This window comes from Mustela lutreola, chromosome 12 (assembly GCF_030435805.1).
Source record: "Mustela lutreola isolate mMusLut2 chromosome 12, mMusLut2.pri, whole genome shotgun sequence".
Taxonomy (NCBI): domain Eukaryota; kingdom Metazoa; phylum Chordata; class Mammalia; order Carnivora; family Mustelidae; genus Mustela; species Mustela lutreola.
The window spans coordinates 40,627,104-40,654,278 of record NC_081301.1 but is presented as its reverse complement, the minus strand read 5'-3'; positions in this window follow the sequence as shown (position 1 = coordinate 40,654,278).

The window sequence follows — 27,175 nt, the reverse complement described above, 5'->3', positions numbered from 1 at the left end:
CCCTGTTATCCCTGGGTCCCTGTTACCATGGATCACTCTCTAGTTCTTGGGTCTTTGGAGATCTCCATTAATCTAACCCAAGATGGGAGAGGATGGTCATCCCCGTCCAGCTGAATCTCTAATTGGTCAGGCCCAAAAGCATTCCTAGAATAATACAAGTCCCAAGCTTTTGCTATTGCTGGACATAACTTCTCATAAATCAAAAGTATACTTTACTGAAACTTCCTGAGATTTTATCAACTGAATTCTCTTCTATGTTTTGATACTTTTCTAATGCCTTGTCTTCTTTCAATTCCATTTTGGGAGCACATCAGGGATTCTGCTACACGAGGTGAGAGACGTAGCTTTAGACAGTTGTGGGTTTGGATAGCAAAGATTCCAATAGTCTTTACACACAGAAAAACTGGATACTTTATTTTTCAGTTATCCATTTTGGTCTAGTGTATCAATCAAAATGAATGGCTCATAAATATTAAATAGAATGTCCGTGGGCTGCAAAATATTGTTTAAGGTGAAGATGTGAAGATGAAAGTAGAATTACAAGAACAATGTCTTGAGGGCCTGTTTTCTTCCCATGGTGTTCTTTTTTTTTTTTTTTTTTTGCGTCTTTAAAGTATAAATGTTATCAGTGGGTACTGATATGAGGTATGCTGGCCTCTGGTATTTTCTAGCTCAGCAAAGAGGATATTGCTGAGATGTGCACAGCTGTAACAACTATGCCCTACATAAATGCATCTAGCCTGTCTTACATGACTTTTTATGTTCCCCAGGAACTGGGTCGATCTTATGAAGTTTCTAATCTCATGTGTGTATGTGTTATATAAATTCCAGGGCCATTGCAAAAATCTGTAAGTATACCTATATTTTTTTCAAGGCAGTATTATTTTCAAAAAATTTTAAAAAGCCTATTCTTATGAATCAATTAATGGCACAAACAAGTTCTGTCTTTGCACAAATTCTGAAAACCCAATCTCTTTTTTGGGGGGGCAATTTTTCCCCCAAAGTCGTCTTTCTTAGTTAATACAATAGAAAAAGAAAGGAAGAAAGAAAAGGAAAAAAAAAGGAAATACTTTATGTATATCAGAAATTTATAAATTTAGGAGATGCTTTATATTTATCTTTAAGATAATTTTTATAAAAGCAACTTCTACAGCACATTCTCTAATGTGCTTTTGAGTAACTGTATATCACTCTAAAGGTTTATTTGCTATACTTCTAAAACAGTTTCTAAATATTTGTAAGTCTACAAACAGTGTATGATAATATCTATTATTAACAACATTTGCATTGTGAGCAACACAAATTACTCTGTTTCATTTTAAAAATAAATGTCCCTCTACCTTTCTCGCTGGTATACCTTTTCTTTTTAGTTTCTTTTCCATTTTTTTTTTCATTCTTACATAATATTGGCAGAAAATTCAGTGAAGAAAGAAATACATATGAAGAAAGAAATGTATACACTTTAGAAATAAAATCAGCAATAATAACTAATAAAACAATTGTTATAACTGGCTAAAGTTTATACCTAAGCAAAAATTCTCAAAAACACAAATGGAATTTTGATGTTGTATACATTCTGAAAGGACACTGATTTCATTATTTTGGATGTTGAAATCCTTTAATGGGTAATTTTTCTTTTTCTCTTTCTTGGATCCTGTGCTAAAGCTCCCACATGAGAGTTATTGAAGATATTCAGGACACATTCCCATTTATGGGTCCCTAGCTCTATGGGACTTAATGACACTCACAATAGCTATTAATTGGCAGGACAGACACAGTGTTCATTGATGAATGAATAAATAAATGATATTTTATGTATGTGGCCTGCTGTTTCAGAGAGAGATGGAGAAAAGAACTGTCCTATGAAGAGAGTAACTAACTTAATAATTATTAAGTAATTAACTTAACAATGAATACTGGAAAGGAAGTTACAGAAACTACTGGTAGAGGAAAAAAATATGGTAAGATACAGGGAAAACAATATTAAGGAAATGAGTTATAACCAGGATGAAAAGAAGGCAGAAGATCCTGTCATTTCTGTTCAAAAGTCCACAGGAAAGTGATGAGTTCTCACTGTCCAAGTCTGTAAGATAATAATTCCAAATTTGAAAAACATACTATTGTACAGTTTTATCTGTGTAAATTCCAAAGATATTCTATGAATGTATGTGTAGGCTGTCATGTGTGTGTATGAAAATAAAGTTTAACTCTGTATATCTCAGTATAGGAAAAACACCATTATATAGTAAATATTTCAGAGATTTTGCTAATTTTAGTTAGCATCATTGAAAAACAATATTTTTATTTTAAAGAAAACTTTAAATGAGTAAGTTAGAATTTACAAGCAAATATGTTCTGAACCCAGCTATCTTTATGTACAAATGTATATCAAATATTTAGAAGGGAATGTGGAAGATAGTAACAAAAATAATTCCAAGAAAATCCAGTACTATAGTACATTTACAAAGAAGGCAGAAAACTCTGTACATTTCTGTACAACTTTCTGTGGCTATATCATTACTTTAAAACAAAAAGTTTTAAAAAAAAAAAGACAACAACAAAGGAAGGCGAGGTAGATCCACCTTTTCTTCATGCACAATCTGACTTGAAAGTGAGAGAACTCATAGACATTTTATGCCAAGCTCACGGTATTTATGATAGATGCCTATGTAAGAATAGTTCAAGCTACCACACATGCCATGTAGACAAGAAGGCTCTAACTGGTGCAGATAAATTTCACAGAAGCTAGTCAGAAGAACTTTTATTAATCTGTAGAGATATGCAATTCAAAGAACAACAGTTGCTATGTTTCTGAGTATTTATGACAAGGTCTGGAAAACTCATTAAAGACTTTGGATCAGGTAAGGAGGTAAACTTAGCACTGGGAAATTTTCTTCCAATACAACTGAATAATGATCATTCCAATAAAAGTGTTCAAATAAATTATAATACATACATATAATAATAAAAACAGCACAACCTCAATAAAAAAAGTTCCCATGGATTCTAAATGCACAGAAGTATACTGGGGTTGGAGTAGCACAGTACATCAGTAGTAGATATAAAAAAACCTTTGAGTGTCAAGGTCTGGATCAAAACTGACTATTTGAATTAAGGAGGCTAAAAATAAGTGGGAAATGCTGCCTGGGAGTACATCTGATACAAATCAGTGTACTTGTGGTTGCAGGAGAAATTATTGCAGATGAAGCTTGGGTACAAGCCATCCCTTGGTTGAATAACTAGGGCTGGAATATCAACATTATTACTATGAGACAAAGGCTTTAATTACTGATAGTATACCTGACTCTGGACTTGGAGTCCACTAGCAGTGCCACTAAAGCATATAAAAAGGAAAAAAAATTGCAAAGATTGAGTGCAAAGACCTTTAAGCGCAAAGATTGAGGGGGAACATTTCAAAAGAAAGTCTTCCAAACTTCCAGGGAGAATGACAGAGTAGGAGGAGCAGAGGCTCACCTTGTCACATCGATGCAAGTAGGTAACACTCACATCAATGTAAATAACCCAAAATACAGCCAAAAGACTGGCAGAATAAGCTCTACAAGTAAATGTAAAGAGGCCACAATGAAGAAGGTAGGAAGGCTGGAGATGCAGTTGGGAACTAAAGGGACTTGTGAGACTGCAGGAGAGAGGGATTCTACAGACACAGAGAGGGAAGAGAGACTACTGCAGGAGCCCACATGGGGGAGGCAAATACCCATAACATTCAGCCCACATGGGGGAGGCAAATACCCAAAGACCAGAGGGGCCAAATTTCATGAGTTCTCACACCAGTGGGACTTAGAGCATGAAATTTAAAAAAATCAGTGAGCTCACTCTGAGAGCTGGGAGGGCAAAAAGAAACTGGGTCCCTGCTCATAAAGAATACAACAAACAGCCTGGAGACACAACATAGAAGTAGCAGTTGGAAAGGTGCCAGGGGCATACAGGAGGGAGAGTTATTTATTAATCTGAGAGCATGTCTTGTAGGGAAAAAATCCCTGGCATACTCCACCAGGAACAAAGGGACCAGCAAGTGTCATCTGGCCCAGCATAAACAATGACCATCTGCAGGACTCACTACCTAACTTGCTCATGTTGCCATCTTGTCCCATCATGCTATGCTTCTGGAGATATCCTTGCTCTGGACAGGCTGCCCGAGTCCCTGCACAGCAGGACCCCTCCCACAGAGGGCAGGTTCATGCAAATTTCCCCAGCACTCCTACCCTACATCACTGCCCCCTGCACTGCGCTTTGGCAGATCTACCCTCTCTAGTACCTTCTTGGCTGGAGCCTATACGGAGTAGTGTCACAGACTTGATAGTTAGCAAGCAGCTCTTACAGTGGCAAGCACCACACAAAATGATTCTTGACCTGGAGAGAGGGAAAGACAGCCACACTGTGGGCTGGCAGCAGACAACTGGTCTGGCTGTAGGCCCCACCTGCCAATAAAAATTTCTCAGGAGACAACACAGGGAAAGTGTTCTCCAGTTTTATGCTACTGCATCTCAGATAAACATATACTCAAGTAGACTAGCCCACTAACACTAGAGTTACCAAACACTGCCCACAACCAGCAAAAAGAGCTACTGCAAATGGCTGGACTGAAGGAAAAGGGGCTCAGCCACAAGAAAAGGCACACACATCACAAATAGGAGACACCCCTGAAGTGCCAGGTCCTGGTGAACAGGAGACACTGCATGACAGGGCACTAAAGGACCCCTTCTTCATAAGACCATTACCTTCAAGTGCAGGAGACATAGCTGTCTTTCCTAACACAGAAACAGACATAGAGAGTTAGACAAAATGAGGAGAGAAGAGAAATATGTCCCAAATGAAAGAATAGGTGATCACAGCAAGAGCCTTAAGCAAAATGGAGATAAGTAATATGCCTGATAGAGAATTTAAAGTAATGATCATAGATACTCACTGAATTTAAGAAAAGTGTAGAGGACATAAGTGAAACCCTTAACAATAAAATTAAAACAGAACCAATTACATAAAAAACTAATGGCTTACTGTATAGTGACTAACATAATATAATAATAATTTAAAAAGAACCAATTAGAGATGAAGGACACAATAAGTGAAATTAAAATACACTAGATGGAATAAATAGTAAACTAGATGAAGAAAAGAAATGATTCAGTGAACACTGATGGAGGACACAGTAATTGAAAGTAATCAAGCTAAGCAGTGAAAGGAGAAAAATATGCAAAATGAGATTATATTTAGGGAGCTTAGCAACACCATCAATTGTAATGACATTTGCATTATAAGGATCCCAGAAGAAGAGAAAGAAGAGGGGACAGAAAATTTATTTGAAAAAAAAAAAAAAAAAAGCTGAAAATTTCCCAAAGTTGAAAATGTCCCAGAAATTCAGATCCAGGAGGCACAGGAGATCCCCCAACAAAATCAACCCAAGGAGGTTCTCATGAAGACACAGAGAAGATAAGATGACAAACAATAGTGATAAAGGGAGAATTTTGAAGTCAGCAAAAGAAAAGAAAGCAGTTACGTACAGGGGAAACTCCATAAGGCTATCCACTGATGTTTTAGTAGAAACTTTGCAGACTGGAAGGGTATGTCATGATACATTCAAAGTGATGAGTGGGAAAAATCTGCACCCAAGAATGTTCAATCCAGCAAAGCTAACATTCAGAATAGATGGATAGATAATTTTCCAGACAAACAAAAGTTAATGCATTTACAATTGCACCAAAAGCCATAAGATACCTAGGAATAAGCCTACCCAAAGAAGTAAAGGATCTGTACTCTAAAAACTACAGAACACATACGAAATAAATAGAGGAAGACAGAAAGAGATGGAAAAGCATTCCATGCTCATGGTTTGGAAGAGTATTTTAAAAATGTCCTGCTATCTACACATTTCATGCAATCCCTATCAAAATACCATGTTGATGGTATATCATCAACATGGTATTTTGATAGGGATCCAAAGCAATCTACACATTCCATGCAATCCCTATCAAAATACCATCAACATTTTTCACAGAGCTGTAACAAACAATCCTAAAATTTGTATGGAACCAGAAAAGACCTTGAAATCATCTGGGGAATGTTGAAAAAGAAAACCAAGCTGGCATCATCACAGTGACTGACTTCAAGCTATAGTAAAAAACTGTGATCATCAAGACAGCATGGTACTGGCACAAAAACAGACACATAGATCAATGGAACAGAATAGAGAGATTAGAAATGGATCCTCAACTCTATGGTCAACTAATCTTTAACAAAGCAGGAAAAAATATCCAATGTAGAAAAGACAGTCTCTTCAATAAATTGTCCTGGGAAAACTGGACAGCCAAATGCAGAAGAAGGAAACTGGACCATTTTCTTACACCACACACAAAGATAAACTCAAAATGGATGAAAGACTTCAGGTGAGAAGGAACCCATCAAAATCCTAGAGAAGAACAAAGGCAGCAAGCTGTTTGACCTTAGCTGCAGCAACTTCTTGCAAGACATATCTCTATAGGCAAGGGAAACAAAAGCAAAAAGGAAGTATTGGGACCTCATCAAGATAAAAACTTCTACATAGCAAAGGGAACAGTCAACAAAACTAAAAGGCAACCTACAGAACGGGAGAAGATATTTGTAAATGACATATCAGGTAAAGAGCTGGTATCCAAGATCTATAAAGAACTTATCAAACTCAACACCTCAAAAATAAATAATCCAGTCAAGAAGTCAGAAGGCATGAACAGACATTTCTCCAAAGAAGACATACAAATGGCTAACAGACACATGAAAAGATGTTCAACATCTAACCACGAGGGAAATACAAATCAAAAACCTCAATGAGAGGGACACCCAGGGGGCTCAGTCAGTTAAGTGGCTACCTTTGGCTCAGGTCATGATCCCAGAGTCCTGGGATCGAGTCCCACTTCAGGCTCCTTGATCAGCAGGAAGCCTGCTTCTCTCTCTGCCTGCTTTGTCTGCTGCTCCCTTTGCTTGTGCTCTATCTCTGACAAATAAATAAAATATTAAAAAAAAATCAAAAACACAATGAGAAACCACCTTATACCAGTTAGAATAGCTAAAATTAACAAGACAGGAAACAACAAATGTTGGTGAGGATGTGGAGAAAGGGGAACCCTCTGATACTGTTGGTGGGAATATAAACTAGTACAGTCATTCTAGAAAACAGAATGGAGGTTCCTCAAGAAGTTAAAAAGAGGGTTACCCTACAACCTATTAATTGCACTACCGGCTATTTTCCCCAAAGATACAGATGTAGGGAAATGAAGGGATACCTGCACCCCAGTGTTTATAGCCTCAATGTCCACAATAGCCAAGTTGTGGAAGGAGCTGAGATGTCCTTCAACAGATGAATGGATAAAGAAGATGTGGTTCATATATACAATTGAATATTACTCATGCATCAGGAAAGATGAATACCTACCATTTACATCAAAGTGGATGGAACTGGAGGGTATTATGCTAAATGAAATAAGTCAATCAGAGAAAGACAATTATTGTAGGGTTTCTTTCATATGTGGAATATAAGAAATAGCACAGAGGATTATAAGGGAAGGGAGGGAAAACTGAATGGGAGGAATTCAGAGAGGAAGACAAACCATGAGAAACTCTTGACTGGGAAACAAACTGAGGGTTGCTGGAGGGGAGCGGGGGGATGGGGTAACTGGGTGATGGTTATTAAGGAGGACATGTGATGTAATGAGCTCTGGGTGTTATACGCAACTGATGAATCCCTGAACATCTGAAAATAATAATATCTTATATGTTGGCTAATAGAATTTAAATAAAAAATAATAATAATTTGCCCAAGGTAACTAAGCTGGTAGGCACTAGAGCTGAACACCAAAATTAAATATACTAACTCCAAAGTGCATTACTATTCCATTATGTTATACTGCCTAATCTTATTAGAGATATGATAAGTATAATAATATGTGTTAGAGCTAAATAAAAAATATGGGCTAGGTGTTAAAACAAATTTATTAACAGACAAATGAACAACCAATTTTCAGAGAGGATTAATCAAATGATATCAATTAATAAAAGAAAATAGAAGATACATTCTTTGGCTCTCTGCATGTATTGCTGTTTTGACAACAATGAAATCAACAACTTGGGAGACATCATTCTTAACTCTGTGGACTGTTGTTTTCATTTTTTATTTCCCATATACTGCAAATTACACTATTTCCCTTTCTTTCATTTTCTGTTTCTGCTGTGTTGATGGAAATCACTGTTTTGGTTTAAATTCTAGCTTTATCATTGTTCTACAAATTAATTGACAGTCCATTAGTTCAATCAATGAACAGTTATTTACTACCCACCATGTGCCAGGCCTTTTGATGGGTGCTGCAAATAGAAATAATGGCCTCTGGCCTCATGAAGCTTAGATCTCCAAAATACTGTTTCTTCATGCATAAGGCAGAAATTGTACTCCATGCCTAAAATTGTGAATTAATGAGCAAATGTATCAAAAAATGTTAGCACAGTAGTGGCTGTCTTACTCAGTTATTCATTCACTTGTTAATATTTTTTATCCCTTTATAGCCTGTGCTTGCTATTTTATTTTACTAATTGCTCCTGAAATAACCTCTTTTAAGTATCTGGAGTTATGTTTTTGAATCCCAGATTGTCCCAACCCATTACTAAACATTCTTGACAACCTACCTAACATTGATGGTGATGTGTCTAGGCTGTCCTGTCCACTGCTCACCTCGAGTACATTTATCCCATATGCCTTGATGAACTTCTTTGAAGGACTAGTATGTTTTCCTCCTGCCTAGAAATAAATTCTTCAGATTCTTTTATCTTCTGCCTTTCCAAATGTCTTCATTCCTTTCCCTCTGAGTCTGCTCCAGAAGTTTGTAAATTTGGGGGTTTATATGATTCACCTAAGAAACTAGTTCAATTGCATTATTTCACCATTACCCTCAATTGATATATTCCGATTGTTGGGCCAATAAAGAATAATCTTTAATCTGAGAAATTCAACAGTCAGATCTATAGCTTTAGGAGGATTAGTAGAAACTAATTTCTGTTGAATATCTACCATATATAATTGAATATCTACCAGATATAATAGATCAACCATATATAAAAGGAATTTTAGCTGATAGTTTCTGTGGTTTGATTCATTTAGGCCAGGTGAAACTCTGAGAGTTGAATACTGTTGTTGCAATTATGTAGATATAGCAATATCAGCTGAATTGTGTCCCTCTAAAATTCCTATTTTGAAGCCCTTCTTTTTTCTTTTTAAGATTTTATTTATTTGACAGGGCGCCTGGGTGGCTCAGTGGTTTAAGCCGCTGCCTTCGGCTCAGGTCATGATCTCAGGGTCCTGGGATCGAGTCCCACATCGGGCTCTCTGCTCAGCAGGGAGCCTGCTTCCTTCTCTCACTCTCTATCTGCCTGCCTCTCTGCCTACTTGTGATCTCTGTCTGTCAAATAAATAAAATCTTTAAAAAAAAAAAAGATTTTATTTATTTGACAGACAGAGATCACAAGTAGGCAGAGAGGCAGGCAGAGAGAGGGGAGGAAGCAGGCAGCCTTCTGAGCAGGGAGCCCGATGTGGGGCTGGATCCCAGGACCCCGAATCACAACCCCAGCAGAAGGCAGAGGCCCAACCCACCGAGCCACCCAGGCGAATGTAACTGTATTTGGAGATAAGGCCTTTAAAGAGGTAATTTAGTTAAAATGAGGCTATTAGGGTGGGCCCTAATCCAATCTGACTGATGTTTTTACAATACAGGGAAATTTGAACATCAGGATGCACATGCACAGAGAAAAGATCATGTGAGGACACAGCAAGGAAGCAGCTATCTCTAAGCCAAGGAGAGAGGCCTCAGAAGTAACCAAACCTGTCCATACTTTAATTTCAGATTTACAGCCCCCAGAACTGTAAAAAGAAAAAAAAAAAATCTGTGGTTTAAACCAGACTGCTTATGGCAGCCCTCGCAAACTAATACACATTATAAATGAAGCCCAGAGTTACATACATGTCTAAAGTCAACACACTTAGATAGAAGTAGAGAATATGATCCAATCAGAGATTGTTTAATCTAAGTAAATGCGCTTTTGCCTTACCCCATGGTGGTTCACATAAGCAGCAGCAGTAATATCATCAGGTTACAGTGAAAGTTCTGTATATTCTCAAGGGAGATCATGACATTTCCAATATAGAGTTGTATATGTCGAGACTGAGTACGAGTGATGGGACAAAACAGCCTGCCTTTCAGAGTCCATTCTCCTCTTCCTAGTCTACGGTTCAATGTTTCCCTCTAATGTCTACTGGCCATACAGTCTTCTTTCTCTGACTAATTTTCTAACCGATGGGATTCCTTGTCAGCAAATGAAGGAATTTACTGATTTACAACTGTCATTATTTCTTATCTTTATTGCATTAGAACAAAGAGGGCAGAACCATCATCTTTTCTGTGATCTGTGCTATAACTTCCACCTGCCAGGTTTAAATCACTGTGAGTGGTCAGTCAGTCCACAGGCTACACTGGAACCCGATTACTATTTCTTATCATTCATCTAACCTTTACTGTGTAAGAAAAACTCAACTCTCATTTCACATTTTTTTGCAATGTTTTTTAGGCTTGTAGAAAAGTCCTTCAGTTTTGCCTATTTTTGTGGGTGTCAGCATTTTCAGAGACATGATTCACAGAGGATAGAATCACTTTCAAGGAGTGTGAAATTCTGAGTCCATAGCCTCATACTGCGAAGGTAAAGAAAAGGAATGGGGAAAATCTCTTGTGCCTACAATGAATTTCAAGAGGCAAATTATAAATAACTCAGAATTTTCACCCAGTTATTACATAAGCTTACATTTTGCTATTCAAGTACATAATCAAAATAATGAAGGTGAAACCTTTTATTAGAAAATGATACATCCTTTAGATTGAGACACTGAACTGCACCCAACTGCAAAAACAAAATGTCCTAATGAAGCTGAAGTTGTGAGATTAATTGCTGCCTTATATTCATTTTTAATGAAGAGTAACAATTGACTTGACAGGCTAATTATTATAACATCCTGGGTCCACAGTATGTAATAAGAGTTATAATGTACCAGTCAATCAAAATCTTTCACTTCTGGTATTGTGCTTGAAATCCTCAACTTTCTTTGTTTGTCACATTAACTGGATGACATATGGAAATTACTAAAGGTGTTATCCTCAAGAGAGAAGAAAAGCATGAAATATTCTGCTCATATTTCTATTGCAATTGATGTTGTAAAATAGCTTTGGATACATTGAACATGAATTTTTCCAATATTATAATAATTATATTACCAGGGGGCATACTGAAATGGAAATTTTGATAAGAAGCACTAAAGCTTACTGCATTCTATTGTTAGACAGCATATGTTCTGATAGAATGGAGAGAGATTAGATAAATTTTACAATGCAAAACTCTAATGAAAGGTAGGTTGGAAGATACAATGATAGGTAGAAGTTATTGCTGATGTTGCTAGATTGTTTTAATATAAATTTTCAGTAGCTCCATGTTTGCTGTATAAAAAGTGGAAAAGGTACATTTTGTCATTTTTAAGAGCTTATATTTATAATTTGTTACCCTAATGTGTGTGATTTGTGTGTGATTCCTCCTTCCATTTGTAATTCAACCTTTCTGGCGCGCTTGCCCAATCATGTTTTTACAGTACTCCCACATTTATACTGAGAGCTCCAGCCATCAAAACAGAGAGAGGATGCTATACTGAAAAAGATGAAGGCAAAGTTATTGATCCAGAAGTCAACAAAAAAGAGAATGATAATTGAAATCCTGTTGGCAATATAGCATGAATGAGAATTCAAGAAGATTTTCAAGATGTCAGCAAGATATTCTTGGTAGAACAGTAGATGAACTTCAAAAATGTCTTTGCATCACACATGATGGGAAGAAGTAGGATTTTGTCTATTATATAACTAATAGTTACCACAACCAAAGTGACTCACTCAGTATTTTCTTATCACTGAGAAACTTTGTTTTATAACTATTGAAAGAACTTTTTAAATACATATTCTGATAAACATATTTGTCATATATCTCTCTTAAATAGCTGCAAAAAATAAAAACATGAGAAAAGTTATTTGGTCAAATGATATCTATCATTTCTTCTTAACCCAAGTTTTTTGAGATATTCTCTGACTCGGTGTAAATAAGTCTATATTTTTCTACACAATTTGTCTCCCGGGACACCAAGAGAAGTGGTGATGTACTATGTCTAAAACAGTGCTTACTACTCTCCTTGATATCTTCTCCCAAGTTGCTGTCAATTCTTTGTACATTGATGCTGTTGCTTTCTTCCCTTCACCAAAAATTGTCAACAGATTAATAAATGCCATCCAGAACTCCTATGGTTTCTGTCATTTTTTGGATCTGAGACATAGAGGGGTTGCATTTGTCTGCAAAGACAACAAGAAATAATAACCAAGTTTGGGGGCCACCCAAACTGGCTCTGTTAAGCTGGTTATTATTTAAGGATCTCAAGTTCAACCCCATGTTGGGCTCCATGCTAGTAACAGGGTCTACTAAAGAAAGAAAGAAAGAAAGAAAGAAAGAAAGAAAGAAAGAGGCACAAGTTTGTGCACACATGCATGCACTATATCCCACTTGTCACCAGATAAGATGGGCTCTTTCCCAAGGCATCACATAAGACGTATTTAGTGTACTTTGTAGTTCTAGTCATTATCCTATTTATAAAGGATATGATAAATCTTTTTCAAAACAGGGCTTGTTTGGAAATCCAGATCCAATACAGTACTTGCAACTGATCAAATCATATGGGATAGAGATACATGCATATCCACTAAATAACTAAAGGAAACTTTGCAAATAAAAACAAGGATAATGGATTGTCTTGATTCTAATCATATGCCCTCATATGCTCATGAGGTTGCTCTTTAAAATGCACTGGCTTTGAGTAAATAAGTAAATAATCTCAGGCCTACCTAATCCCTGACCTCATTGTTTTGTCTAGCTTTGACTTTCTTGTATACCTTTCAGGGTATGAAAGGCATACGTTGTAATACAAAGTCTTATTGTAAGGGCTTTGCTGCACTAAATATGAAAGTATTGTTTTGCATCTGCTGTTGATTCAGTTGTTTCTTCTGATCGCAGGACTACATGGACTATTTATTTTCCAATTCTCTCTCTTATTCCCTTATAATGCTTCATTACCACCCACCTCAGTCTTCTTTTTTTTTTTTCATTTTATTTAATTTTTTTGCTGACCTACATTTATTTTCACCAATGTATTTATTCCATCATTTCATCATTGGCCAGTTTTTTTCTCAAGAATGGATCTCAGTCTACCCCGTCCTTCAAGATAGCGATTTTCAGACAACTTTTTGGACTATATGTTTCTATCAGTAAAATAATCGTATATGGAGGTATGTAATTGTACATGTGGATATGTGTGTACTACTCTACTAATTTTTTAAAACTATTTTTATTTATTTATTTGACAGAGAGAGAGGTCACAAGCAGGCAGAGAGGCAGAGAGAGACTGGGGGAAGCAAGGTCCCGGCTGAGCAGAGAGCCCGATGTGGGGTTCGATCCCAGAAACCTGAGATCATGACTTGAGCTGAAGGCAGTGACTTAACCCACTGAGCCACCCAGGCGCCCCTCCTAATTGATTTTTTTGCCCAACTTCTACTCATATCTGATTATATCATCAATGAAAACCCTTCTGTTTCCTGATATTGCTGATAACACACCTGGGCATAGGAGCAAAGCTGTCAATTCTGCTATCGTGTTATTTGCTTCTACTTGTATTAGTTTAGTTTTTAATCTATATGTCTTTATATAAATATTTTAAACCCATTTTTGTGAGTGTAAATGTAAAGTTAGATAGCATAGTCTATAAACCATTTCAGTTTAGATCATGTAAATTTCAATGTCCCAATAAACTGAAAGAATCTCAAAGTGAGTATGAGCCTCTGAATTCCTGAGTTGTAGGTTTCTCTTCCTCTACTCAGATTGCCTCCCATGTGTTGATGTGTTTGACACAGGGTCACCTGATGAATTAAATGAGGGAATATACAGTATCAAGCCTTCTATTAATTATAAATAAAACTTTACTTCTTTAATATGTCAATATAGGTACAGGTATAGATAGAGATGGGGCAAAGATATTGATATTGTATATTCTTTCTTCATTTCAATGATTAGTCTTGTATAATCTTGAGAATGTACTGATTCCATTTGAGATCACTGCTCTAAAATAACACTTTTGATCTCCTTGTCACAAAGTCCATGACTCCATTGTTTACATCTTTCTTCAATTCTAGTTGTGCTAACTTCTTTATCTACATAAACTTTATGAGTTAGAAACAAAACAAAACAAAAAACAAAACAAGCATCCTGCAAAAGGCAAACCAAACAGCAATAAAAGAAATTCTGTCTCCATGTAGTTTTCTTGTATCTGGTTTTGAAAATGTTCCCCCTTAGGTATGGAGCAAGGAAAAAAATGAACATACATCAAAATATGCCAACTTGCTTTGAAACCTTATAGTTGCTGATGAAAAGTAATTTACCTTTAGCTCTTTCTTATCTACTATGAATAAATTATATAGGCAAATTTCTTTTTTCTTCATTTTTCTTTTTTTACTAGGCGATGGAGAGTACTGGTAAGTAGAGGTTAAATCACTCTTCCTTTTCTGCTTTATTTTGCTGCTTTGAATTTTGGTTTTTGTTTATTTGGTTGGTTGGTTTTTATTTAAATTCCAGTTAGTTAGCATACACTGTAATATTAGTTTCAGGTATACAATATAGTGATTCAACACTTCCATACAAAACCCGGGGCTCATTACAAGTGTTCTCCTTCATCCCCATCACCCACTTCACCCATCTCTCCACCCACCTTCATTCTGGTAAACAAATGTTCTCTACAGGTAAGAAGAGTCTGTTTCTTGGTTTGCCTCTCTCTCTCTCTCTTTCTTCCCTTTGCTCATTGTTTTGTTTCCTAAATTCCACATGAGTGAAATCATATGGTATTTGTCTGTCTCTGACTGATTTACTTAGCATAATACTCTCTAACTCAATCCATGTTGTTGCATAAATACTCAGTTATTGACCATCTACCTTGTATGAGGCATCTGTTAAAGACTAGAAATGAAAAATATGCTCATAAAGTCCTCATGGAACTCAGGGTCCAGTGAGCAAAAAAAAAAAAAAGCATACATATTCAATCCCAATAAAATCTTATACGTATACCCCTCATATAAGAATATGAGCAAGGGAATAATTGATTCCCTTAGAAAGAAGAGAATTTGGCCTTAAATGATGAATGGCCATTCTGACAGGAAAACATGGAAGATCAGAACCTTATATGAAAAAGGAAAGTGAGAGAAAATACAGGGAGTCTAAAAACTGCTTCCTTCCATGTTATGTTTAATGACTAAGAGAGGAAAAGGGAGTGACTACACACACTGCTCAATTTAGTTAGTTATTTTGTCCAAAAGCAGAAAACCTCAAAGGTAGCCAAATTAGGATGTTTCATTAACTTTATTTCATGAGCAAATCATTTATTTTTAAAATTTTGAAGATATTATTCATATATACATAGAGCTATTTTTCTTATGAACAGTAGATTAACAATATTTCTAGTCAACTTCATTATATAACAAACTCATTTGAGGGCATATGATAGCTAAGAAAACTACAATAGATTCTATATAAAGGCAGGAAACAGGAAGGCTGAGGATTTGTAGGGAGGAAATCATATACATGGGGTGCCTGGTTGGTTCAGTTGGTTAAGTTTCAGTCACTTGGTTTTGGTTCAGGTCATGATCTCAGGGTTATGGGATCCAACCCTGTGTCAGGTTCTGAGCTAGGCATGGAATCTACTTCAGATTCTCTCTCTCTCCCCTTTGGTCCCTCCCCACCACTTGCATGTACTCTCTCTCTCTCTCTCTCAAATAAATAAATCTTAAAAAAAAAAAAAAAAGAAAAGAAAAAGAAATCACACACACGTTCTTCATTCTGTTTCTATAGAATAACCCAGTTTTGAAGATTTTATGTCATTTATCTGTCTCATAAAAATTAACTTTCACAAGAGTTTAACTTGATAAGCTTAAATCATGAGACCTAAAGGGGAGAGGAGCAGCCAGCATATAATTGGACAGGGTAGTTTCCTAACAGACATTATGACTGAAAGTGAGCAGAAGGAAAGATGTGCCTACAAAAATAATTTATTCAACATTTTGCTTTCCTTAGCTGCTTAGTATAAATACATCATTTTATTTCACACTAACAATTTAACACATGTGCATAGCATCCTTTCCTCTCATATATATCACAATATTATATATATTATGAATGTATAATGTATATCTAAATACACAACACACACACACACACACACACACACACACACACACCCCTCCTCCCTGCTTCCCCAAAAGAGAGGCAAGCATAAACCCAAGGTATAAACTCAATAGCTTCATGATCTCTAAATGACTTGCATTCTTTTTCTTGTTTTTTTATCCTGTTTTTTTTTTCTTTCCAGATATCCCACAACTTATGCCATATGTGTCCATAATCAGTATTTCCTTTATTAATAGTATGGAAAAGAAGGGGGGAAATATAGTTTTGGTGTTTGAGTATAATCTAATAAGCAAACACCATATCTGCTTCTGTGATTGTTCAAATCTATAACCTGTATTTGTGGTGCTCCTCCTCCTGATGATATTCCCCTTCTTCATGCAAACAACATAGGTAACCAGAATACTTTCCCTAAACTTCAATTTTAAAGAATCTGATTTTCTGGTGATTCTGCTTAGATACAACTTTAGTGGTATTCTTTTAAAATTTACAACTGTTATATTAATTTTAAAACATTATACCCTGAAGATCTTATATTCTGCTCTATTCCCTTCACCTAACAGGAACCTCTTTACCAATGATAAAATTATTTTTTGTCTATAGATCCAGTGGCATAATGCCTCAAGGGATATAAGATATTATCAGCTTCTAATATAACATTACCATTTTTGTATGCCTTGGTGGAGGATAAACCCAGAGTGGCAAAAGTGAGATTAATTTTAGAGAAGATCAAAGAGTGAACTTTCCGGAGTCACTGCTCCCCCATCTGCTCTCTGGTTCCTGGACTTCCATATTCTGACAATAAAAACAGCACTATATAGATAAATGGTTTGGAGAACACAGCATATGCTCCATAATAACACTCTCAACCAAATGGTGTCAGTAGCATCGTTCTGTCATTTAAAAATTTTTTTTATCAGAGCCATGTAGCATGTTAAGAGCTCTTTCTCTGAAGTTAACTACTTAAAGGATCATGGTTTTCATCCCTGTGTTAGGACCCAGCTCTTCCACTGTGAGAATGATACTGGTCAAATGTGCCATCCATTCTGTCATGGACACTTTGGGAACCGTTGCCTCTGCTCAATGTTCAGACTAGTTGAAAGAGTCAGTCACAATATAAACTGCTAGTGATTTTTCTTGCTCTGGGACATGCACACAAATGTCACAATTTCTTATTTCACCTGGGAAATGGGTTTGAAAACCAAAATGTTTTCAAACTGCTGAACAGCCTTTGAAATATTGTTGGTCCTTCTTACTGATGGAGGGACAGAAAATAAACAGTATTTCATTGACTTCAGAGGTAATATCCCAGTATGCTTCCAGACTACTCCAACTCCAGAAACTCTCCTAAAGTGAAATCTAAAATGTTTTCTTTGGCTGTATGATCTCCTACTCTGTGGTACTCTTGTTTAACACTTTTTTTTTTTTTTAATGGGAAAGACTGATTTTATTTATATATTTTTAAGATTTTATTTATTTATTTGACAGAGGGAGAGAGATCACAAGTAGGCATAGAAGCAGGCAGAGGGAGAAACAGGCTCCCTGCTGGGCAGAAAGGCCAATGCGGGGTTCAATCCCAGGACCCTGAGACCATGACCTGAGCAGAAGGCAGGGGCTTAACCCACTGAGCCATCAGGCGCCCCCATTTAACACTTCTATCTATAGTACAAACTCTTACTCTCAGGGAAAGAATACAAGAGTGTGGTAGACTGAATAGTGGCCCCAAAACTGTCCATATCCTTGTCCTCAAAACCTCTGAATATGTTTCTTGACAGGGCAAAAAGTCTTCTCAGAGGTGATTAAGTTAAGGAACTAGAGATGGGAGTTCATCCTGAAGTATCCAGGGAGGACCAATGTAATAACAAGGGTCCTTGCAAGAGGGATACAGGAAGGTCAAAGTCAGACAAGATGTGATAAAGGAAGGAGAAGAGGAGCAACCTGTGGCCACAAGGCAAGGACAAGATTCTCCCCAGAAAGAACATGGTCCTGTTTAACATCATAGACTTCTGACCACTAGGGCTAAAAAATTAGAATGCTTTTGCTGTTTTAAGCCATGAAATTTGTTGCAGGCAATCTGTTAAGGCAGGAGCTGAAAATGTATACAAGTAGTAAAAGGATACTACTGGCTTAACTGGGGAAAATAAACTATTTCCATAGCTAATACCAGGAGCTGCATTATTTTATCCCCTAGGGCAATAAGGTCAGGGATAGTGTTTATAGTTGTATATAGTTTTTATTAAGTTATATATATATATATATATATATATATATATATATATATACATAATATATATGTTATATATATATTATATAGTTTTTATTAAGTTAAGCTTCAATAATCCCATAATTTCAAGGTTGTTTTTTTTTTTTTTTTTTTTTTTGACAGACGGAGATCACAAATAGGCAGAGAGGCAGGCAGAGAGAGAGAGGAAGGGAAGCAGGCTCCCTGCTGAGCAGAGAGCCCAAGGCCAGGCTCGATCCCAGGACCCTTAAATCCATGACCTGAGCTGAAGGCAGAGGCTTTAACCTGCTGAGCCACCCAGATGCCCCCATAATTTTCTAGGTCTTATCAGGAATTTTCAGAGGTCAGATTAAAGATCTGAACAGGGATGGTATAGACATTTTCACCCCCCCCTTTTTTTTGTAGGTTTTCAGTGGTGGCACTAATATCTTTGAATTTCCCGAGGGTATATCATTACTCCTGTAGGGAAAAGAGTCTCCTAAAGCTTCATCCTGACCATTCCTGCAATAATGACCTTTACAGTGTAGTCAGCGATGCACTCTTCCATTTTCTGAGAGTATTCATATTATTCATCTCAGAATATGCAAAGGAAAAAAAATCTAGGATGAGTTCAAGGTAATAATCAGTCCTCCTCTATCATGCAAACGCTACAAGCACCCCCTCTTCCTAGTAGGCCATAGTAATACTGGATACATCATACCCAGTGCTTTCCAAAATTGTGAACTATTTCTCATTATCCCGTATAAAGTTGTTCTGGATATTAATCCTGGTCTCTTTATGGAGAGCTACTGATAGATTCACTGTATGTATTTGTGGTTGTAAATGTGTAGACAGTTCCCCCTTTAAGAGACCATAACAACTGTAATTTATTTCAAGTAACCTCCTGGCTCAAGTATATTTGCAGATAATAATTTTCCACGTGATCTGGTCACTTTTCAATCTGCTATGCTCAATATAATAACCATGATGAATGAATAGATGAACATAAAAGATCCAATCCAGGATTGCAATATCTCAAAGTCCGTGATAATACTGCTTTCTAGATATTTGGTCTTTCCGGGATTTTTGCTATTTCAATGTTGGTTAACTAACAGGATCCAGATTTGCTTTATCTAAACCAGAGGCAGCAGCTGGCTTCTTAAGCTCACTCAATAAATGCAGAAACTCCATTGAGAGTAACTATTTCAATAAATCCAGCCTGATCCAAAATTATGTTCCCCAGGCCCCTCCTTGGCTAAGCTTTCTCAAAACCCAATCTTACAAATAATTTCCAGGCTCTGACTACACAAATTAGCAAATTCCTGTAAATCCTTCTGCTACTAATTCCTAGCTTCACTGTTCTAATTCTGCATTTCATTCTCTGCATATATTCACGATTATGGTCCGTAGTCTCTCAACAATACAGATACCGTTTGATTTCTCTTGCATAAGAAACATGGATTTTCTTTCTTTCAGAAATGATATTTCATGAAGGTTCAAGAGATCTGGGTTCTCCCACTGATCTTATTCTCATATACTGCACCATAATTGTCCCAGTGATTGGGAATATATTAGTTCTAGAGCTGTGCTTGAATTTTACATAAGAGAACTGTGAAGTTTATAAATTGAACTGACTTTTGATTCAGCAATCTACAGACTTAATCTCTAAGTTTTTTGTTTGTTTGTTTGTTTTAAAGATTTTATTTATTTATTCGACAGAGATCACAAGTAGGCAGAGAGGCAGGCAGAGAGAGAGAGAGGGAATCAGGCTCCCTGCTGAGCAGAGAGGCCAACGTGGGGCTCCATCCCAGGACCCTGGGATCATGACCTGAACGGAAGGTAGACCCTCCACCCACTGAGCCACCCAGGTGCCCCGGTTTGTTGTTTTTTGTTTGTTTGTTTGTTTGTTTGTTTCTTGGTGATCTCAGCCCTAAGGCTATATATAAAAGGAGATTTTTTTTTCAGCCTAGTCACAGAAAGGCCCTGTGTTTCAGTCCGTGCCTTGAGGCAAGCTTTTTAAGATATGAGCTTGTCATTCTTTTGTTTTTAAAATATGGTTTTAAAATATTTTAAAATATGGAAAACTGTCAGTAACAACTCTCCTCACCCATGCTTGCAGAATTATTCAAACTTTCTGAGCTGTTGTAGGACAGCAGTTAGTCACCCAAAGCTTTACTCATGTTGAACACATGGTTCCAGGTGACCACAGGGAAATACTTAATTAGCTGTTATACTGCTGATTACCTTGGGGCAGTTACTTTCCAGTTCTGGAATGTTAATGGGAATCTCAATGTCATTTCCTGCATTCCAATGCCATTGCCCATTATAAATACCCCATATTTCACTGATAGTCTGTTACATGAAATTCAGTATAAATCTTTGTGCCTGTTACTCTGGATATTTGGTTTAGATAAATTCACTCTTAATAATACCTTAAACTTTAATAATCAAAGATAAAAGTAAAATAGACTTCAGAAAGGACAAATGTGGGGGAGAGCTCTTGAGATTTACGTAGGTTAATGTCCTATCTATTGGTTAAAGCTGATAATAGTAGTTAAATTGATAGCAGAATGGACTAGACAGCAATAACAGAAACTACTGCATGACAAAACAACTGTATACACATGTCAGTGGGTATAATGCAATGATGAAGAGGGTGGGTTAGCAAGTCAGACTGAATGGGGTCTAAATCTTAGGATCCTGGGATCATGATCTGGGATGAAGGCAGACACTTAACCAACTGAGCCACCCAGATGTTCCAAATAAATAAATCTTTAAAAAAAAACCTACTAAATAAAAAACCAAACTTATGATACATGACAGGTCCCTTTAGTAATTCATTTACTGCTTGAATCACTGGATGCCCTAGCATATCAGTAGGCAGGTGATCCAGAGTTTTGTTCAACGATTTGCAAAGGCCAGTTTGGACCCAAGATTTTCTAGTCCTTTTGCTAAATTACCTTCAGTTTGACAGTATCTCCTCAAACACCCTATGTTGACAGGGCAGTGTAACACACGGTTGGGGAAAGCATAAAGATCTTCCTCCTCCAGCCCCAAATGATTTCCCTTTGTCTTTCATTGGCTACAACTAAACCATGTACCTGCTCTGAGTTTGAGAAAGAGACTAGGAAAGCTGGCATTTTTTTCACCTCTGTAAGGGGTTAAAAAGTAGGCAGCATCACTTAGAATACATGAAATGACTGGAAGAATGACAGCTGGTTGAGTAAGGAATATACTGATATATCACATGCTTCATTGACAAGAATAATAGACTCTTTATTATTTCAAGTCGGCTACAGCATCTTCTGGGTTACTCCTTAGTGCCATGTAACTTGGTAACCCTACACTATATTCAAATCTTAAAAAATAATGTGAAAAGCATTCCAATGTCCATCCACTAATACTGCATGGTTACAAAGCCCAATCACCTGCTTTGTCATCAAAGGTGTTCATTTTGGCATATAGCATCCAGCAACGGTAACATTCCAAATAAGCAGTTTTCTCGTGAGAAAGAGATGGTGAAGAAACAAATTCTATAGTGTTTCTGTTTCCACCTTATTCTCCCATATTCTAGGTTCATAACTGCTGAGGCAGGAGTGGCAAACACAAGGTGTTAGTGTCAGGTTTTATGGTGGTCAAAGTCTGATCAAAAGAGAACATTTTTCTTCTATGCTCATGTCTCCTATTTCCAGATCTTTATGACATAAAATAAGAAATATATATGGTATAAATTCAGGTGTGGTGAACCACAGCAAACCATGGTTCCCTTCTGTCCCATTTCCCTAGCATTCCAGATATTTAGACAAGGAAAAACCACCCCACAATGGAATCCCTTGTTATCTCCCTTTCATCTTCCTACTTTCCTCTCCCTTTCCTAATTTACCCATAAATCAGGAAGGCAAGTGTTACAAACAATTACCATAAACAGGGATATTGCTATGGTATCACAGAGGGAAATGTTACTTGATTTTTTTAGCAGAAACCTTTGTAATACACGTTTTGAATTAAAGCAAAATTCCTTCAGTTGGTATTTTATTACGCATTTTTATGACTTGGAAGTGTAGTCATATGAAGTAGAGATTCTTTTGATTACACTATTAAAAACGTATTTCCTCAATCTATCATCTATTAGATATGTTGCTACTTGGGAGTTACTTGAAGTTTATAACCAGGATATGTGAAATTCTTAATAGAAATTCTAGTATCCAGGGATCTTTTTAACAGCATGGGTGAATTTAAGAGGAAATAAATATTTCATATTTGAGCAAAATTTTGTAGCTTCTGATGGTTTCCTGATTCATGTAGGTGCTTCCTTTCTGACCTATGTTTCTTTCAATAAAGATTGAGGCCACTGGTCTACCTACTGAACTCAACCGTTTGTAGACAGCTTTGCTTCTGGATCTCAGGTACATGTTAAATCTCTCCCCTGGGGGAAAATATTTGAAGTGCCCAAAAATTTATTATGAAATTCTCTTTCAGAGGGATGGTTGATGAAAATATAATGTGCCACATTTTAACACCTAAGGCTAATGCAATATTTTCTCTTCTTCTCCCATAAGATGTCTAGGTACATAACTGCCAAGGTGGGTGTGGCAAACACAAGGTGTAAGCATCAAGATCTGTGGTGGTCAAAGTCTGCATGTGTCACATCTAGTCTGAGTGCTGCAGCACCCCCTCTCCTCCAGCCTCAGGGTCACTCTCATTTTTGATCCTTAGACAAATAAAGGCAGCACTGACAAGGGCGAGAGCAGATGTCTCAGATGCAGACTGCCATGAGATGTAACCATTAGCCCCGGTTTATGAAAACAGAGAACAGAGTCCAATTTTGCTAGAGTTTTTAAAAACCTCAAGGGATGGGTGTAAGAGAGGTCATAGAAATCCCACTGTGACTATCCTGACTAAAGACACATTCTAGAGGGGGCAAATTCCTGACTAAAAGCAGGCTGGACTTCTGTGAGTTTTCTCCTGACAGAAATTAGCAGATGCACTCCCTCATTTTAACTAATGGGACCTGTGTATTTATGCATCTAAGTGTTCATGTGACCGATAGTGTGTACTCAAACACTGAAGCATGTTTCATTAACAGAAAAGTAAATAAATGGATGGATGAATAAAAGTTGACTTACCTTCCATATCCTAAGTTCTATAATTGTGACTATAGGAAATTACCTTGTAAAGTTTCTCCCTTTTTTTGTTTTAAAACATGATAGTCTTACTGGTATCTCAAAATGACTGTAACACAGACTGACCTATGTTTGTTCTGTTTAAAAATCTATATCTTATTCTCCGGCTCAATAATATCTATGTAATCATCCAAAACAGAAATTTCGATCACTTCCTTTCTTTCACTAACTGAGTCCCTTGGATCTTGGTATTCAATATGCTTGGTATTCATACCCTATACTCCATCCTACCAGTTCCTGCTGCAGTTGAGGGACACATTACATTTGACTTGGATAAGTGAAATAGTATCTTAAAAAATTGATTGCTCTTTAGTCTCAAGAATCTCAAACTCTTTCTCTGCGGTATCTAAAAAGAACGAAATAAATTGTGAATCTGATTCCATCCCTCACTTGCTTAAATCTCTTTAATTTATCCTCACTGCAAAGGAGATATAACCAAAATGTGCTAGCATCATGAATATCATCGATTTTTCAGGAATATTGTCAAGTTCTAACTTTTTTATGAATACATTTCTTATTGTATCTGTTTCACAAGTAGAATGGGCACTACTTTTCTCATAGTAAAATTCTTCTGGTGCCCAAGAGGTACTCAATAAAAGAATAATGAATACATGAAAAATACAGATTACTGAACTGAAATCTGTTTCCTTACACCTCCTTTTTTTATCCCAGATATTATCTTAAGACCTTAAAACTTGAATTCTCTTTTGTAATAATTTAGAGATATGAAAACTATTCCAATAACTTAAAGATATTCCTTCATAGAACTGTGAGTCTAGCTCAAACTCATCTCTTTTCTGTACTGATCTAATTCTTCATTCTCTTCCTGAATTATATCTTTTATGTTTTTGTCAGCTACAGAACTATCCAAACATAAGCAGAAGAAAAGAGAATACGGGCACCCAGCTGGCTCAGTCAGTAGAGCATGAGACTCTTGATGTCAGGGTTGTGAGTTCGAGCCCCATGTTGAGGGTAGAGATTAATTAAAAACAAAAATAAGAAAAAAGAGAATGCCTATTGAGTTCTAAATGACTAGCTTCAAGAACTAGCAGAGTTAGAATAAGTTGTTTTGTCAATATTATCACTACCATCCCCAAACACCTCTGGTTTATATGTAGCAAATTCCAGACATAAGAGCATTCCAGACATAATAGCATTGATGGCATAAATATTTTGGTATGCATCTTTCTTAAACTGACATGGTTTCATGACCTGACTAATTATTCTGGTCATTGTCCTCTAGATATATTTTATTTGCTTTATGTCCCTCCATATGTGACATCCAGAACTGCCCCTGAATAAGCAGAATGAGACAATCAACAGAAAAAGACTGTCACCAACCATGCTTACTCCACACACACACTTCTCGAGGATATCATTTTCTCCTTTAGTAGCTATCTTGCAATGTTGATTCATTTCAACACACAAGTCAGGATATTTATGACATTTTCTCATGTTTTGCACGTCTTCTGAGCCTCCACATGTAAAACTATATCTACAACCTAAGAAACACCAAGGAACACAGCTAATTTTTTAATCATTTGTGGAGAATTATTAAATAAATCACATAAAAGTGTAAATGGCTTTGCCTCTTAAATAGTTTATGAGTTACTGTAAGAAAAAAATGGGATGAACCCGAGGAAGGAGGATAAGCTAAGTGGGAAAGAGTAGTGGAAAGGGGAAAGATAGTCCTCTCAAAATTCTCAAACACCCAGAAAACATAGAACTGTTGGTTACAAATTATTATTTGACTTTAAAATGGACACAATTTCAGTTTTATAGAGAATCAATCCATTCTAAAGTCACTCCTCTACACAAAGGGACAACATGGCTACTAACTACCTCAGGTTCCTGAGGTGACCGCACATTCCAGTTTTCAGGGTCATGCCAGAGCACATCTTCCATGCATGCTCTGCCCCAATGGACATCATCCTTTTAAGTTTCTCTTCGTCACAGTGAGCACCATAGTAGATGTTCTCAAGACAGTGCACTGAAGCAGACACTGCAGGGGGAAGGGGTTCCAACTGCACAGTAGGTCTGCAATGTATAGATGAGGATTCTACTGGAGCTCTGTCCCCAGGTTCGTGCCCAAAACCTCTGCCTGGCCTGGTAACGGCCTTCTCGCAGTTCTCCCACAAGAATAGCATCCTGAAGCCCTCCTGACCACTCTGGCACTCCACCTCCTGGCAAGAAAGTGACTCACGTATGCCTGAAAGATTCCCTCTGAGCTGCCACTCTCTGCACACCCACACCAGCAGCCATCAGCTAATATCCTATACCCTGCATGTACACCATGCCCTGTGAGGGCACACCAGCTGTAGCTGGGGCAAACCGGTCAATCTTCCTGCTATCCACGGGGTTAAGCTATGGCTTCTACACCAAAATCTGAACCTCAACCTGGGGGATGTGGTGAGTAATTGGGGGACTTTTCAGTTCATCCTTCCTTTAGTACTCTTCCTATGCACTAAGGTAAGATAGGGTTTTTGTATATTGTAGCCACTCTTCTATCAGACTGTAATTATTTTTTATATTAAACTCCTTCTGTTTAAAAACTAAAACAATAAAATATTCACTCCAACAAAAAATAAATGCTCTATATGTGTGGCATCTCAATCCTGGTAACAATTCCATAATATAGGAAACTTTATTTCAATCTCACATACAATTAAATTGAATCTTATAAAATAATGGGTGTCCACAGCCATTCATTTAATTAGTCAATGAAGCTAGTTTGTTTTTTTTTTTTGAAAGATTTTATTTATTTATTTGACAGACAGAGATCACAAGGAAGCAGAGAGAGAGGAGGAAGCAGGCTCCCTCTGAGCAGAGAGCCCAATGTGGGGCTCAATCTCAGGACCCTGGGATCATGACCTGAGCCGAAGGCAGAGGCTTTAACCCACTGAGTCACCCAGGTGCCCCAATGAAGCTAGTTTTGATTTTGATTTTGATTTTTTTACTTTAATGCCATGCTTTTTTTCCTCTGCCTAAGCCGTGGATAACTCCTCTGGTAAAAGTGAATATCTGTGTTGAACAACAACCATGATATTTTATTATACTCATTTTAAAATCTCTCTTTACTAATCACACAAGCTTTAGACAGGTTATATATGCAAATTCTCCCCAAGAAGTCAATCAAACTCTCCTTTCTCAGTGGTGCAATGTTGGCTCTATAATATTAATCATTTGGCAGTTTCCTGATAATATGCTATGACTTAACTTCATTATTTGGTACTCAAATTTTCTGTCAGTATGTCCAAATATTCACACCAGTCACATTTTTACTTTTAGTCTTGTTCTTGGAAAATGAAGATAGGACAGGTAGTATTTTAATGTTTTTAACATATGGGTGCTATTCAATATACAGAAAAAAATGTTTTAAAAATCACGGAAATTTCAAAACCATTATCAGTTAATATGATTACAGGAGCACTGAGGCTTC